General features: G+C 41.2%; 1 protein-coding gene across 1 annotated transcript in view; it reads left to right on the forward strand.

Moving 5' to 3' along the window:
* Positions 1–14,106, forward strand: part of VIPR1 (vasoactive intestinal peptide receptor 1) — a 1,305,930-nt gene that overhangs the window by 996,709 nt on the left and 295,115 nt on the right. The gene's annotated exons all lie outside the window — the stretch shown is intronic.

Below are 14,106 nucleotides of genomic sequence, written 5' to 3' on the forward strand. Positions count from 1 at the left end.
TAGAATGCCAAAGGGGTCTTACATCTGAGTTGTGTCAGTGGGGGAGGACACCAAAGATATCTTAGGTACATGAATTTTGTAGGTGGGAGAAGATGCCTAAGCAGTGTTCGGTGGCGTAGCATAAAAGTAACATATTTGAATCTGCTTCGGTACCAAAATGTGATCAAAGCAATGGCAGCGAGCCATGGAAGGAATGGATCTTTTTGCTGCTTTTAACCTGCTATAGTAGTGGCTTTTTCTGATGGAGAAGGCCAGATAGTGGGCCTCATTACGACCCTGGGGTTAAGGGTTTAACGGCGCCGTAAAAGGTGTCGGCGCCGTTAAACCCTTAACGCCTGATTACGAGGTCCCTTTGCGGGACCCGACCTTAACGGCTGGTTTTTCCAGCCGTTAAAGTAGGGACCCGCAAAGGGACCTTGGTGCTAATTACGGTACCGCAATTTGAAGTACCGTAATTAGCGCCTTCCCCATTCCCATTGAGCCCTATGCGGCAAAAATGGGAATGGGGAAGGGCCATGGCGGCATGGGGAATTACCGCCCCACCAACCTCGGAATGGGGTGGTAATTACCCATTCTGCCATGGCGGACACCGGCATGGACCATGGTGCTAATAGCACCATGGTCCTCCGCCTGGGTCGTAATGAGGCCCAGTGTCTGGATCTGTTTACCAGCAATCAGTCATTAGCCACAGACCTTCTCCTCTGCAAAGACATCTGCCCCAAGGGAATCTGGTGCACGGAATTCTGCATGTGCCTCTGTCACACATGTAGTCAGTGGCATACAATGATGTTGGGAGGCTGAAGTGGAAACTGAGTACCCACTATCCTGGGCACATGTTATGTTATGTTGATTTATACTGCACACCACTACCACAGGGCAGTCTCCAGGTGCTCTGAAGGCGACAAAAGCTCATCACCCCTGCATTAAAGAGAGCAATCGACACGTGATGAACAGGGGTTGATTCCAGAACATTCCCCACCATTGATTTCCTTGGAAACAGAAGAGAATGAAGTAAATGACAGGAATATGCCCCTTATCTTGATCCAAGCTCAAGACTCATACAACTGTTCGTGGATAATGCCGCAGAGAGTGAGAAAGACAACAAGGCGGAACAAGAGGCTACAGGCATTGATGAGCACATGCAGTTGTCAAGTACAAGCACTGTGCACAGGAAGCAAGCCTTAGATACTCCATGTGCACCAGTTTACATATATTTTCCCCAAACCGCCTGTAAATGAATATGGTGGTGGAAGTGCAACTTTGCAGTCAAGCACATTAACAGCATTGGCTTCTCAGTCAATGGCACCCATACATCATCCAGTGAAGGAGAAGACCTTTGGCCATTCTCTGCACTCTATTACAATTTAGGCATCCAAAGTTACTTAACAGCAGAAAAGCAAATCTTTCCACATGCCATATATTCAGAAATAGTATCTTTAGCGGGAACCCAGGAATCATTTTGGGCAATGAAGCATGAGGCAACATGCTTGCCAAATGGAAAAGGTGGCATTTCACCCTCTCACCCTTCAACAGTAGGCTATGGACATATATGCAGCACCATCTGGCACTATTACACCAACTAGTTTTGCTAATCTACTGATTCTCACCAACACAGTTGGAACACCATCTTTCCCTTCGGAAACATGCAGCAAGCAACGTATGTCTCCTATATGCACCTACCCACCATCGCTTAGGCTTTTGTGAATGTTAAGAAATATCAGAAAAACGTGTTAATCGCTGCCTATTCAATAACATCTTTGGTGTACTTATGGTAATAGATTTACTGCCCCACTCCTTTGTCAAAAAACATGGAATCAGATGCCTGCTTAGCCTCATGGATCTCTGCTTGGACATTATGAAACAGCACTACTTCTCTTGATGTTTAATGCCATGCCCTTTTCGCAATATTATGGAAGCACTCCTAATGGCACAGGATGAAATTCCACTTGCCAATAGCCATGTGGATCCATGGTTACAGAAGGATTTAATTGCCATCGCCAGACGCTGGATCAACATCCCCCGGACCCCACATCAGCAAAGCCTAGGAAAACATCCACAGAATTCCATTCCCCAGTGAACCACTTTGTGTATGGACAATTATCTCTTGAAAAGGTGGTTGTGGTAAATTGGCTTCGTCACTGTGGTTTACAAGTCTTTGTGGTGGCTGGCAATGGGTCTAGCATTGTAGCTGCCCTGAGGCTAGTTAAAAACATTCATGTGCCTGGCTTTTTCTATGCATTAAATACGATTTGTAAGCCAGTAGCCACCACTTGATGGGATGATCGCAGCACAGAAGAGCTGCATCTGCTTTAGCCATTACTATAGTGCCTGGTTTATTTTAGTACAGCCACCAACTCCCTTATAACCATCTGACACCTGCAATTCTGACTCAGTTGAACTCTACCATCCAAGTTGGAGGGTTTTCAATTGCAGTGCAGCACAGTGACTAACTACTGCAATAGCCAATGCTGGCAACTGGACAGAACCCACCTATCGCCTAGTCAGTGGCAAATGTTGGACAATGTTTGTTCTTTGTTACAGCGGTTAGAAGTGGCCTCCCAGTGAGTCAGTCTGTATGCTACATTGTTATTAATATTAATGTTTAATATTTGTAAAGCACAACGTGCCTGTAGGCCTCAGTGTGCATGTGAGAGGAGAGGTGAAGAACAGTAGGAGTACAGAAAGGGTCAGGCCATGAAACAGTCAGGTAGATGCCAGATGCCAATCATTCAAATTAAAAAAGTGTGATTTCAGTGTCTTCTTAAAGCCAACGAGCCTGGGGGTTAAATTAGAGATTGCACTAATGGCCCCATTTTGAGCAATCATGTGGAGTTTTAGATTATTTCTAGATGTTCCGGTCAATAGGCTATTTCAATAATCAATCTGAGAGTTCACTAATGCAGTGGTCAAAGATGAAAGGTGCTTAGCTGATAGGTAGGGCTTGATCTGTCTGTGGAGTTTATTGACATAAGCACAGGAAGCTTTGACTCGCAGCACATGATGTGTCATTGACAGTCCTGAGTCAAGAGTTATTCCTAGCGTCTTTACCATAGGAATCACTGGAATAGTACAGCGTGAGATGGTAAAGGTGCTGTATTTAGGGTTCAGTTTTTTTAACCGTTGATTGGAGCCAACAAGCATGAGCTCTGTGTTTTCCTTGTTCAATGCAAGGGAGTTAGTAGTCATCCACCATTGTATTAGATTATAGGTTGTCTCAACAAGTGAGAAATCAGAATCCCTGTCACAAGATATCCCCAGGACCAGCTGAATATCGTCAACATAATTTGTATATCTCACGCCGGCGGTATCCAGCAGGTCGAACAGCAGAAGCATGTATATGTTAAACCGCGAAGGGGACAAACAGCCACCCTGTGGGACTCCAAAAAAGAGGAGTTCTGGGAGGACATGAAATCAACCATGGCAACTCTTGCCTTCCTAGGGCCAAAAAGTGAGGCAAACCATGCAATGGTGGACCTGGAACAATTAATCAGTTTACACAATTGTTCTAGGCAGAGAGTGGCGACCAAGTTGAAGGCAGCAGAGAGCTCTAATAACATAAGAAGTGCTATCCTGCCATGATCGACTACTTCAGCCAGATTGGCTCTTAGGTCCAGCATGCCGTTTCTGAGCCATGCATGGCCCGGAAATTGGACTGACAAATGCTCAGGAGGCCATTTTTATCAATATGCTCCTGGAGCTATAAGAATGCAGCTCTTTCAAGAATTGTAAGCACAAAGGGGTGAATAGTAACATGTCAATAGTTGCCCACATGTTTTGGATCAATGGTTGATTTTTTTAAGAACTGGGGTGATCCAAACATCCTTAAGATTTTGTGGTACAAGTGAGCTGAGAAAGGCTGAATTGACAATATATGTGATGAAGGGGTGAGACAAAGGATAGAGTCCTTAATAACCATTGCACAGCATATATCACCAACACAAGTAGTAGGTTTAGGCCCCTCACAATGTTGTGGAGAGAATCTTGGGTAAGTGGGTGCAAGGTGAATTCTGGAGGCATACCACCAGTGTTATTTGTCAGAGGCTCAACATTAGACATAGGGCCGACATTTGGTGATTGTTTATTTTGGAAAATAATCTGTCCTGAATTGCTTGACACCATAAATCACTGGGTGGAGGTGATGCTGGGGGACAGTGGTGATAATACTTTTTCTGCTATATAATTATTTTAGAATATTGAATAATTGTTTTTGTCGGATTTAGCATTGGTCACCTGTTGTTCATTCTTTTTGCTAAAACAATATCCTTTTTATAATTTGCAGCGGCTAAGTGGTAAGTGGCAAGAGTATTAGGACAATGCTTCTTCCTCCAGTGCCTTTCAGAGGATCTTTTGAGTTTCCTACTTTTAGTAATATCGGTGGGGAACTATGATTTTCCTGCTGCTTCAGATTTTACTTTCCTACTGGTAATCAGGGCAAGTTTGTTAATCACTAGGGCAGTGATATTTTTATATTCCTGCACTAGGGAATTTGTTTCATTGGTGGCTGAGGAAAGTCAAAGAAGGCTGTGGTGGTGACTCTTTTTAAGTTTTGAGTTTGAATTTCAGGACAAGGTTGTAAGAAAACCTTATATGGGGTGAGAAGGGTAAGTTCAAAAGAAATAAGATGATGGTCAGTCCATGGAAAGAGGGAAATATTGGGAGATCCAATTTGGTGGTTGTGAGTAAATAACCAGTCCACATACGTTCATCCTTATGTGTGGGATATTTTATATGTTGAGTCATCCCAATAGTCTGAATAGAGGTAGAGAGAGAGGTGGCAACACGATCACAGCTGTTGCTTTACCAAAGATTAAAGTCACCCAGTACTATGTTGTGGGCAGTAGGTTTAATGAGGTTCCCAAGAAGGGCAGGTTTTTGCTCTTCAAACCTAGGCATACTCGATGGTGGGTGATAAATGATCAGAGTATTAATGGTAGTGTTGTCGTCATTTCGTAGTTTTATAGAGAGATGTTCACAGTTGTCTACTGTAATGGTTTAAAGTGTTTGGACTTGAAAGGAGTACCTTACAATATAAGCAACTCCTCTGTCTTTTCCGTCAATCCAGTCAGATCTGATAAGTTTGTATCCAGGTGGAGTAGCCAGCAGTAAAGCGTGATTCGTATATGTAGTGAGCCATGTTTCAGTAAGACACATAATATCTATGTTTGGTGTTGTCAGCAAGTCAGATACTTCCGGGGCATGTTTGACGAAAGAGCAAGTGTTAAGCAGTGACATTTTGATCTGTTCAATAGGGATTATCCTGTTACTAGTAGAAACATTAAGTAGCGCATCCACATCAAAATAAAAATATCAGCCTGGGAGGCTATGAGGGGGGTAATATGTTCTACCTTATTATGTGCAGCCAGGCTTAGAGAATCTGGCAGATCTGCTCTAATTGAAATAGAACTTTCCAATAGAGAGGTAGTAGAGCTGACTTTGGAATTATCAATAAGTCTGTCAGGTGTAGGATTGTTGGCGATGAGAGCGAATAGGATCAACCGGAAAGGTGCTGCCACTGGTACCTATTGGAAATATACAAATCCATCACAATCTAACAACCTTCCATTTTTGGCGATTGATACACAGTGCAACTTTCAATAAAACTGCTGATGTTCCAAACAATCCACACATGATTCCAAGTACCCCATCAGGTGGGGCCGCAGCAGACCCTATCCCTATTTAATGTGGAGTCCCCCAAGGATCTTGTATCTCCCCTATGCTTTACAACATCTTCATCAAGCTCCTCTTTGACTGTCTTAATGATCTGGGTGTTACATATATTAATTATGCTGATTACACCCAGGTCCTCATTGCGTTCACAGGGAGCTATAAAGACGATGTTGCAAAACTAAATGAGTTCTACCTTGAAATCCAAGCATGGATGGCCACCCATAGCCTCTGCCTAAACGAAGACGGAACTGCTCATCGTCGGCTCCCAGGCCCACCTCAACAAACTTGACTCTAGATACTAATCCTTTACCATGTGTAGCAACATCATAAACGTGTCAAAAGAAGTCAAAATGCTAGGTGTGTACCTCAACTCCACCCTCTCACTCAAAAAACAAATTAATGCCACCATCTCATCTATGGCCTACACAAGCAAACTGATCAATGCTTGCAAACCATTATTATCCACCAACAGCTGCCTCACACTGGCCAGGGCCCTCATATTGTCCAAACTGGACTACTGCAACACACTCTTCCTCGGCTCCACCAAAAACAACCTGAACAGACTACAGATACTACAAAATAACACCCTCAGATGTGCCCTGGATCTCACCCGCAAGGCCCACATCTCAACCTTCAGAAAGGAGTCTCACTGGCTCCCCATCCGTGAGAGAATTAAATGTCGAGCACTTGTCATCACACACAACTGCCTCTATCTGACAGACCCACAATACCTATCAGACAAATTTACCAGACACAACTCTACCAGACCAACTAGATCTCCCTACCTACACCATCCCGATGTTTAATCTGAAAATGGCTGGTGGAGCAAGTTTCCCTGTACTACCAGAGAAATGCTGGAACGTGCTACCCATGACAAGCGGACACCTCATTCTGGTCGTTCAGAGCTAAGGTGAAGGAACTGTTCACAACTCATCAAAAGACTGTTAACGGCACTTAGCGAAAATCTTGTATCCTTGTATCAAATGTGTACCATCTCTGTAATGGACCAACTTGTAACCTGGTCCCTCTATAACTTGACCTTGCCCTTTCATCACGGACCACTCTGTAACCTGGTCCTTATACTATTTAATGTACTGTACCATCTTATACTGTCTTTTGAATGTGCAACTTTTCTGTAACCTATGCTTGCCTAAGTTTAAGCGCCCAGTTACCCCAGGGTTTGGCTGTGCTATACAAATATACAAACTAAACTAAACTACCTGAACTACCTTGTGGCATTCTTTCTTGACCCATGGTTTAAAGTCAAGGTGGCAAATTTCAAACAACATGTGACATGATCAGCAGTGAAGGAAACACAAGGGGTTATCATTCCCAAGAGATGTGCTATTCTTGTAAGGATTTTTAAAAGTTCAGCTAGAACGACAAGAGTGAGCCAAAGGTCAGAGATGAGCAAACGAGTTTAGGACTCCACCCCAGGAAAGAAAGTTATCAGGCAGCGCACAGTCTTATTCTTCTGCTTATGATAGCAGTTCACAGGACACCAACAAGAGCTTTATAAAATAGATTTAAAAAAGAACTTGGAGAGACTCCTCAGCAATATGGCTTTATGTTCAGATTGGCAACCCCACAAGAGCACAGCAGGCCCACTACTTACCAGATGGTTGATGGCAATATGCTTGACACATGACAACCAGGTAGTGATGACGATTCACATTCTGACTACCTCTATCTCATAGCCTTGTGTATATACCTCTGGGTCATCAGTGGCCATCTTTTCTCCACAATTTCTCAAAGACTTTCCATACCTGCCTTCTCTGATGCATAACATTAAAGAGGTATTTAAATTCTACTTTTTTGCTAGCAATGTTTGTGAGGTTTTTAAGCTAGCCTTTGTCATAGCCTTACTTAAAATACCTCTTGAAGAATAAAATGGCCTGGCTGATTTCAGAAATGTTTTGAACATCCCCAAAAATTGACCTGCTCATCAAACCAAAATTGGGGTGGACCAGCACAGGCAATGTGGTCTGGAGTGGACAAGGTTTTGGGGTAGAACTATTTTATCCCCATAGAAAAGAGACAATGTTGTTGTTTTACATCTATTTGGAATAGTTAATAGAGATATGTTAAGGTTTATAGAGATCTGTTAAGGGTTACTTTTAGGGTCATTTTTGTGTCTAGTGTGATACATTTTAGATTTGCATACATGTTGCAACATACAATTGTATGAATATAATATGGAAGCACATTGCGCAACTTAGCACAATGAGATGTAAAACACAGAATGTTCATATAAAGAAAGGCTTTTTAATAGGAAACCCTTTGCAGTCGTTTTTGCACACACATATGAAAATAAAACCACACATTGTGTTTGGGAACTGGCGGGCTGGAGAAGGGGTATCGGTTGGCAGGGTGACGGCTGGAACCACATGTGGATGGCTATTTGGATCTAAAATAGAAGGCCCCAAGCTACATTTCTGACAGGGTATTGAGAGCAAAAATGTATGCAGGCCTGTCGGAAGGTTAAATGTTTTAGCAGTAAAAAGATTATAATGGGAACAGAGGCCAGATTAATTGAATGATTGTACATGAACGAAAAGAGAAAGCGCTCATGAATAAATATCTAGAATGTCAGAGTGCATGGAGAAATTAGATAGTGCCCAATTAAAGGAGCCTTTTGCTAAACTCTCTAGCCTCTTAAAGCGTCCATACATAAATCATGTGTGTCAGATTTAGCATTGCAGGTCTGTTACCGAGCAGAAGCTGTACTAACATATGTGGGTTGTGTGTCTTTCAGGAAGCAACTAAGGAATGGGGGTTGGACTTGTGTTTGCAATGTAATGGAAATTATTTGTTCAAGAGAATGATGCTGCAGTGAAAGGCAACCAATGGGATTGTTGGGATTAGATTTCCTTGTATAGTGCCAACCCATTTGTATTTTGGGTAATGACTTGTAAGGAAACACGAGAGACATGTGGAAGTGTGTAAAGTGTTCTAGAAATGTATATATACTTTGTCTGTTCTTTGTGTGAGGGGAGACTCAGTTTAGTTCAATCTCCAGGGGGTTGTCTGGCCTCTCTTCCAACGGCCATTGTGAAAATAAACTTGGTTTAAAGACAACGTGCATTCACTTCTTTTTAAGAAGTATGCTATTTTAGAGTAGAGAGATCTAAGGTCAACCTCTACAAAGGTTTTAGGAAAGGGAGAGATCGCAAATTGAAATGAGTGGAAAGATGGAAGGAGGTGTGAAGAAGAGCAGGAGACAGGAGCATACGCAGTGTAGAGATATTATGCACCAGAGATCTATGAAACAAAGGAGGAGAAGGTGGTGAGACTTCAGGAGGATGAGATGATTGGCCAACCAAAGAGGTTGGCTAGCTAAAAAGGGAGAAGTGGTGAAACATCAAGATGAGGCAGTGAGCTATAAGCAGGTGGTGGTGTAAACCAAAAATGTGATGTTCTGAGACATTTGATGGAGGTGATGAGACGCAAACCTGAAAATAAAGTTCTTGGCTGAAGCGTATGGTTGTCTCAAGGGAGTATACACACAAAACTATAAACACAAATACAAGATATATCAGGTATGTTATATGCCAAGTGGACCAGAGTGCTGCTAGGCAGGAAGCACAAGCTTATGGTGAGGCAGTGAACCAGTGATGGAAATTAAAAGTGAGGCTCAACATAGCATCCTCAGCATTCCTGAGAAATTAGAGCTTTGCAAAAATGTGAGGAGGTTAGTGACCAGAGAATTAGAAACAAGTGACATCCCAACCAGACCACAGCCAGTAGAACCTCACTTCAGCCAGGCCAAACATTCAAAACCCAGTGGGAAGTCTTGGGGCCAAAGCATGGTGGGCCCCAGCCTCTTCCCAGTAGTTACCCAGACCTGGATGGTGACAACATGTGATCCCTGGAAGAAGATAACTCCAAGACCATCACCAAGAAGAACTAGAGGCAATCAAACACTAGGAAAGAGGTCAGAGGACACTTAAACACACCAGACTGTGAGTGACACAATCTCCCAATGATTGCCTAGAGGGAGCCCAGATTTCAAGACTGTTGAAAACCTGGGTAATTTCTTTTGGTTTGCTTGGTTTGGTAATCAAGTAGAGTTAATCCTGCAATTTTCTTCTAAGTTTATTTTTTTAATGATATTACCAAAAATAAACCTACTTTGAAACTCCTAGGTTCTGAAAATATTTGTATGTAATATATATCAATTGTTTATCACCTAAACAGCAGTTCAACCTTAACAATAAAAATCATACGCAATGAAATGAAAAATTCTAAAAAAAAACAAGTAAAACATTATACACATAAAATGTAATTCCAATATATCATGTACAATATTTTATATTTCACTAATTGTGATACACAATAACCTATTTGTGCCGCTCAAACATCATTTCGAATGTAATCAGAGTTCAAAGATTTCAGTTTTCTAAATGTCTGATGCTTAGTGCCCAAGTTCTTACAATGAACAATCAAGTGTTCCAATGTTTCAATCAAATGTATGTCACCACAATAACCACAAGATGAACGGTCAACGTCATCCAATTTAAAATGCATCTTTATTTCACGAGTCCCATAATTGTTTCTTCTGAATCCAGCAAAGTTTTTTCTACCCTTTGGGCAGGGATATCACCGCCAGTGGGCACCTAAAGTGCTGACAACCTCATGCTCGTGGCGGAGGTGATTCATGCTCATCTGACCATGAAAGACTTTGTTTAAGGTGCTCCTGTCAAACGTTTTGAAGTTATTATTTACTTTTCACAGGGTACTCTTCCGATCTTCTTATCCATAACCAATTTCACTTAAAATGCTTTCACATTTGAGTCCAAAATTCATAACTGACTTTACATTTTTAGATAATAAGATGTTATCCAAATCCTAGTACAGAGAAACAGCACTAGGAATAAGCAGTTTATGAAAAAAGGCCAGCGACTTCCACGTAACAATAGAACAAATTGCACAAATTTGAAGTTCAAATAAAATTGCTGTTGTAGGAACATCATTCAGAATTCCCAATACATTTTGCAATATTTTACTTTTGATTTTCTGTAAAAATAGGCAAGACCCCGGCTCGATAGACCTCTATGCCATATGTGAATTTTGGAATGGTGGAGGTCATGTAATATTTTAATAATGGAATTAGGGAATATTTACAAAATGTGTGTTTTATTTGTTTCATCTGACAAGTTAATAAGTCAGCACAGCAGTTGAAGAAGTGGGTCAGGCTTTCATTGTTTGCTGCATCTGATATGTAAAAGCTGAAATAAACAAGCTCCTTAACTTTCCCCAATTGACACAGATCCATATACCAGTTGTCTTTCATCACATAGTTTATTTGCTTGAAGGTCAGAATAAGTTTTTTGGGTTTCCATTTGCAAATAGTTTCTTCCTGTGTACCCCTCAGAGGCATTGAGCAATTTTTGTAGGCCCACAATCGTAGTGTAAAGCAAAAGAAAATCTTCAGCATAGGCGGCCCATGAAGGCCTCAGATGTCCAACCTCTGGGGAAGCCAACATTAGACTTTCAATTTCTTCTCCACCGTCGAAGATGTAAAGATTAAAAAGACTAGGGGCTAAGATACATCCCTGTCTCAAACCATTTAGCAGGTATTTCTTTGGACAAGGCACCAACAATGTTCAGTGGAACTTGGATCGAATTAAATGTATGTAACTGAATGAAGAGTTTCAACAGACCATGAGAGAATTCCCAGTTATTAAGCTTCCACCATAGTCTATTGTGGTTCACTAAGTCAAAAGCTGTGGTTAAATCAATTGAAATGACGTTAATTGTTTTATAGCTGCCATCTATGTCCTGAAGGCATTTTAGGAGGTATCCATTCAAGGTTGTCCCATGCAATTTCCTGAAATCTACCTGCCATATGTTTAATCCCCTACTTCATTGGTCCAAGACTCTAGGTGTTTTAATAGTATGGCAGCAAACATTTTACTGTCAGCATCAATTATTGAGATGGGACGGTAATTCTTTGGGTCACTGCGTCACTGCGTGAACCAGATTTGTAAATCAGTATTATATAAGATAATTTTCTCGTTAATGGAAAATGGCCAACTTTCATTAGATCATTGACAATAAATGATAAAGTTACCTCCCAAGCAACTTAAAAAGTCTGTTGGAAAAGTTATTGGGCACAGGGGCTTTTGATTCACTGGCTTTGATGATGACATGATACACTTTTTGGGGTAAAAAGTCTATAAATAGATGACTGTAATTAACCTCCAAACTATGTTCAACTGGGAAAGCAAAAGAGGATACCTGGTCCTCCATGTACAATTGCGAAAAGTGCAATACCCACTGGGATTCGGACACAGCGTTAGTTTGAGAATGTTGATGTATATGGTTCACCAAATCTTTGATTTGAGGATGAACAACATGGTCTCTCAGTCTACTCCAATTTTTATATTTTGATCTAATCTTAGAGACATTCTCCAATTCCTTTTTTTTATGGAAGAGCCTGTTTTTTAAAAGCCCTGATGCTAGATCTCAATTGCTAGCTCCAAATCATATTTATGGGTTTTTATACCTCTACCGTTCCACAAACTGGCCAGTATATCCTCCTTAAGTAAGTAGGTTTGCAACATTTAGTGCCAAAGTATGCTCAAAGTTATCGACTGTGAACCATCCATGTTTGTGTTCTAAACGCGTTTGATGTAAATAAGAAATACGTGTCTCATTATATCTTATGATGGTTCCTTTCTTCAAAGTCAGTCTATTACCTTTGAGATTACTTAACAGCACTTCAGTGTATTGTGTTACATTGAACTCTAAATGGCAATCCAAATCACGAATAAGGAAACAATGTTCACTTAGGGGGGTGAAAGTAATACTCAGAATGCTACATTTCTTAAAGCAGTATGTGTCCACAAATATATAATTCAGAGTGGAGTTGGAATTCCCTCTTACCCATGAGGGCGCTCCTGGAAAGTCTCCTTGAATGGTGCCATTTAATTTGAATAGACACAAAGAACTCATACTGCTCATCCATCTGACACCATTTTGATTTTTACTCTTTAGTGGCTGGTTCAACGTAACCATCACGTTGTCCAGGTTTCCCTGCTCAATGGGTGGACAACGGGAGTTTAGATCTCCTAGAACTATGACATGTCCTTGTTTCGTGTGTCTCAACCAACATTTGACATAAGAGGTGTTCTTATGTAATGTGACGTCAACCGTATTACACCCCTTGTGCCAGTAAATGTTAACTAACAAGATACTAATTTCTTTTCCGCAATAGTTATGTTAAATTCAACTGTAACCTAATTTAAAAAGACACATGACCCCACAGGATGGTCATCCCTTCTTGCCCCTTTTTGCCATAAAAAACGGGTTTGATAGCCACCCAAACTAAACTCTGACAAACTAATTTCGATTAACTGTGCCCTCTCGTATTCCACAACATTATTTTTAAAGACCCACAGCCAGCCAGGACCAATCCAAACCCTGCAGTGGTTCGCATACTCCCTATTCTGAAAAGCCAATCTTAATTGCGTTTCCCTTATTGGCAGTTTTCCCTCTACCTGGTGCCATTTGCTCTTGTTCAGTAACTATAAATCCCAATCTGCGCAGATTGCATACTTCTCGTCTGATTACATCTGCAGCCAAATTGGAACATACATGAATAGTTACACTACTAGTACATGTCAGATCGTGAATTTGCACACGATCAATGTCTTTGGAGCCAATAAGTGACAAGTAAGACATTTCTGAAAAAAACAGACAGTTATGTAGACCCATTGAGTGCACATAAAGCGTTCTTCTTAAAGATGCTCTCTATAATAAATATGTTTGGTCTTCACCCATTTGCATTGCATGAGCAAGCACTATGGTCTTCCTGTATATCCTGCCTTCCTTCTTATCTCGGTTTTCACTAGATATATTCTCATAGGGAGCTTCTTTACTGTGTGCACTTCTTAATGCACTGTACACTTGTGATTTCACATGTTTGTCAATTGGGCTTGCTTAGAAGTATAAGTTAACGACTGGGGCCGTAGTTTCTCATGAATATAACATGCTTTAGCGTCTAAAGCTTCAAAGCTTTCAAGAGGTACCGGGCTCTCTCTTGACTGAGAGACAATATAGTCAGGAAGCACTTCTCTCCTTAAGTTTGAATGATCCCTCAGGTGCAAGTCTCTATCAGCAAGAGTGACCTGCGGTCCTCGAGCATGAAAAGTACTATTCCGAGAACAAGAGTAATCAGAATGAAGTGCAGAATTCGATGGACGGCTGCAGTATACCGTTTTTTCTACTGGGGCATCTCCTTTAAATTATGTTATAAAAGGTCTTTGATTGTTAAAAGCTCTAGTTAAAAGCGTTCCACTTGTTTCGTCTCTCCTTAAATCGGAGGTTATTCGTAAAGGAGCAGAAAAGTTGTAGTTCCCAGCGTCTTCTACATTTTTTCGCCTAAAGATGACAGGGTTCCGACTTTTTATGTCATTGGGCCTCATTACACGGTAG

This window comes from Ambystoma mexicanum, chromosome 2q (genome assembly GCF_040938575.1).
Source record: "Ambystoma mexicanum isolate Mex_15411 chromosome 2q, UKY_AmexF1_1, whole genome shotgun sequence".
In the NCBI taxonomy this organism is placed as follows: domain Eukaryota; kingdom Metazoa; phylum Chordata; class Amphibia; order Caudata; family Ambystomatidae; genus Ambystoma; species Ambystoma mexicanum.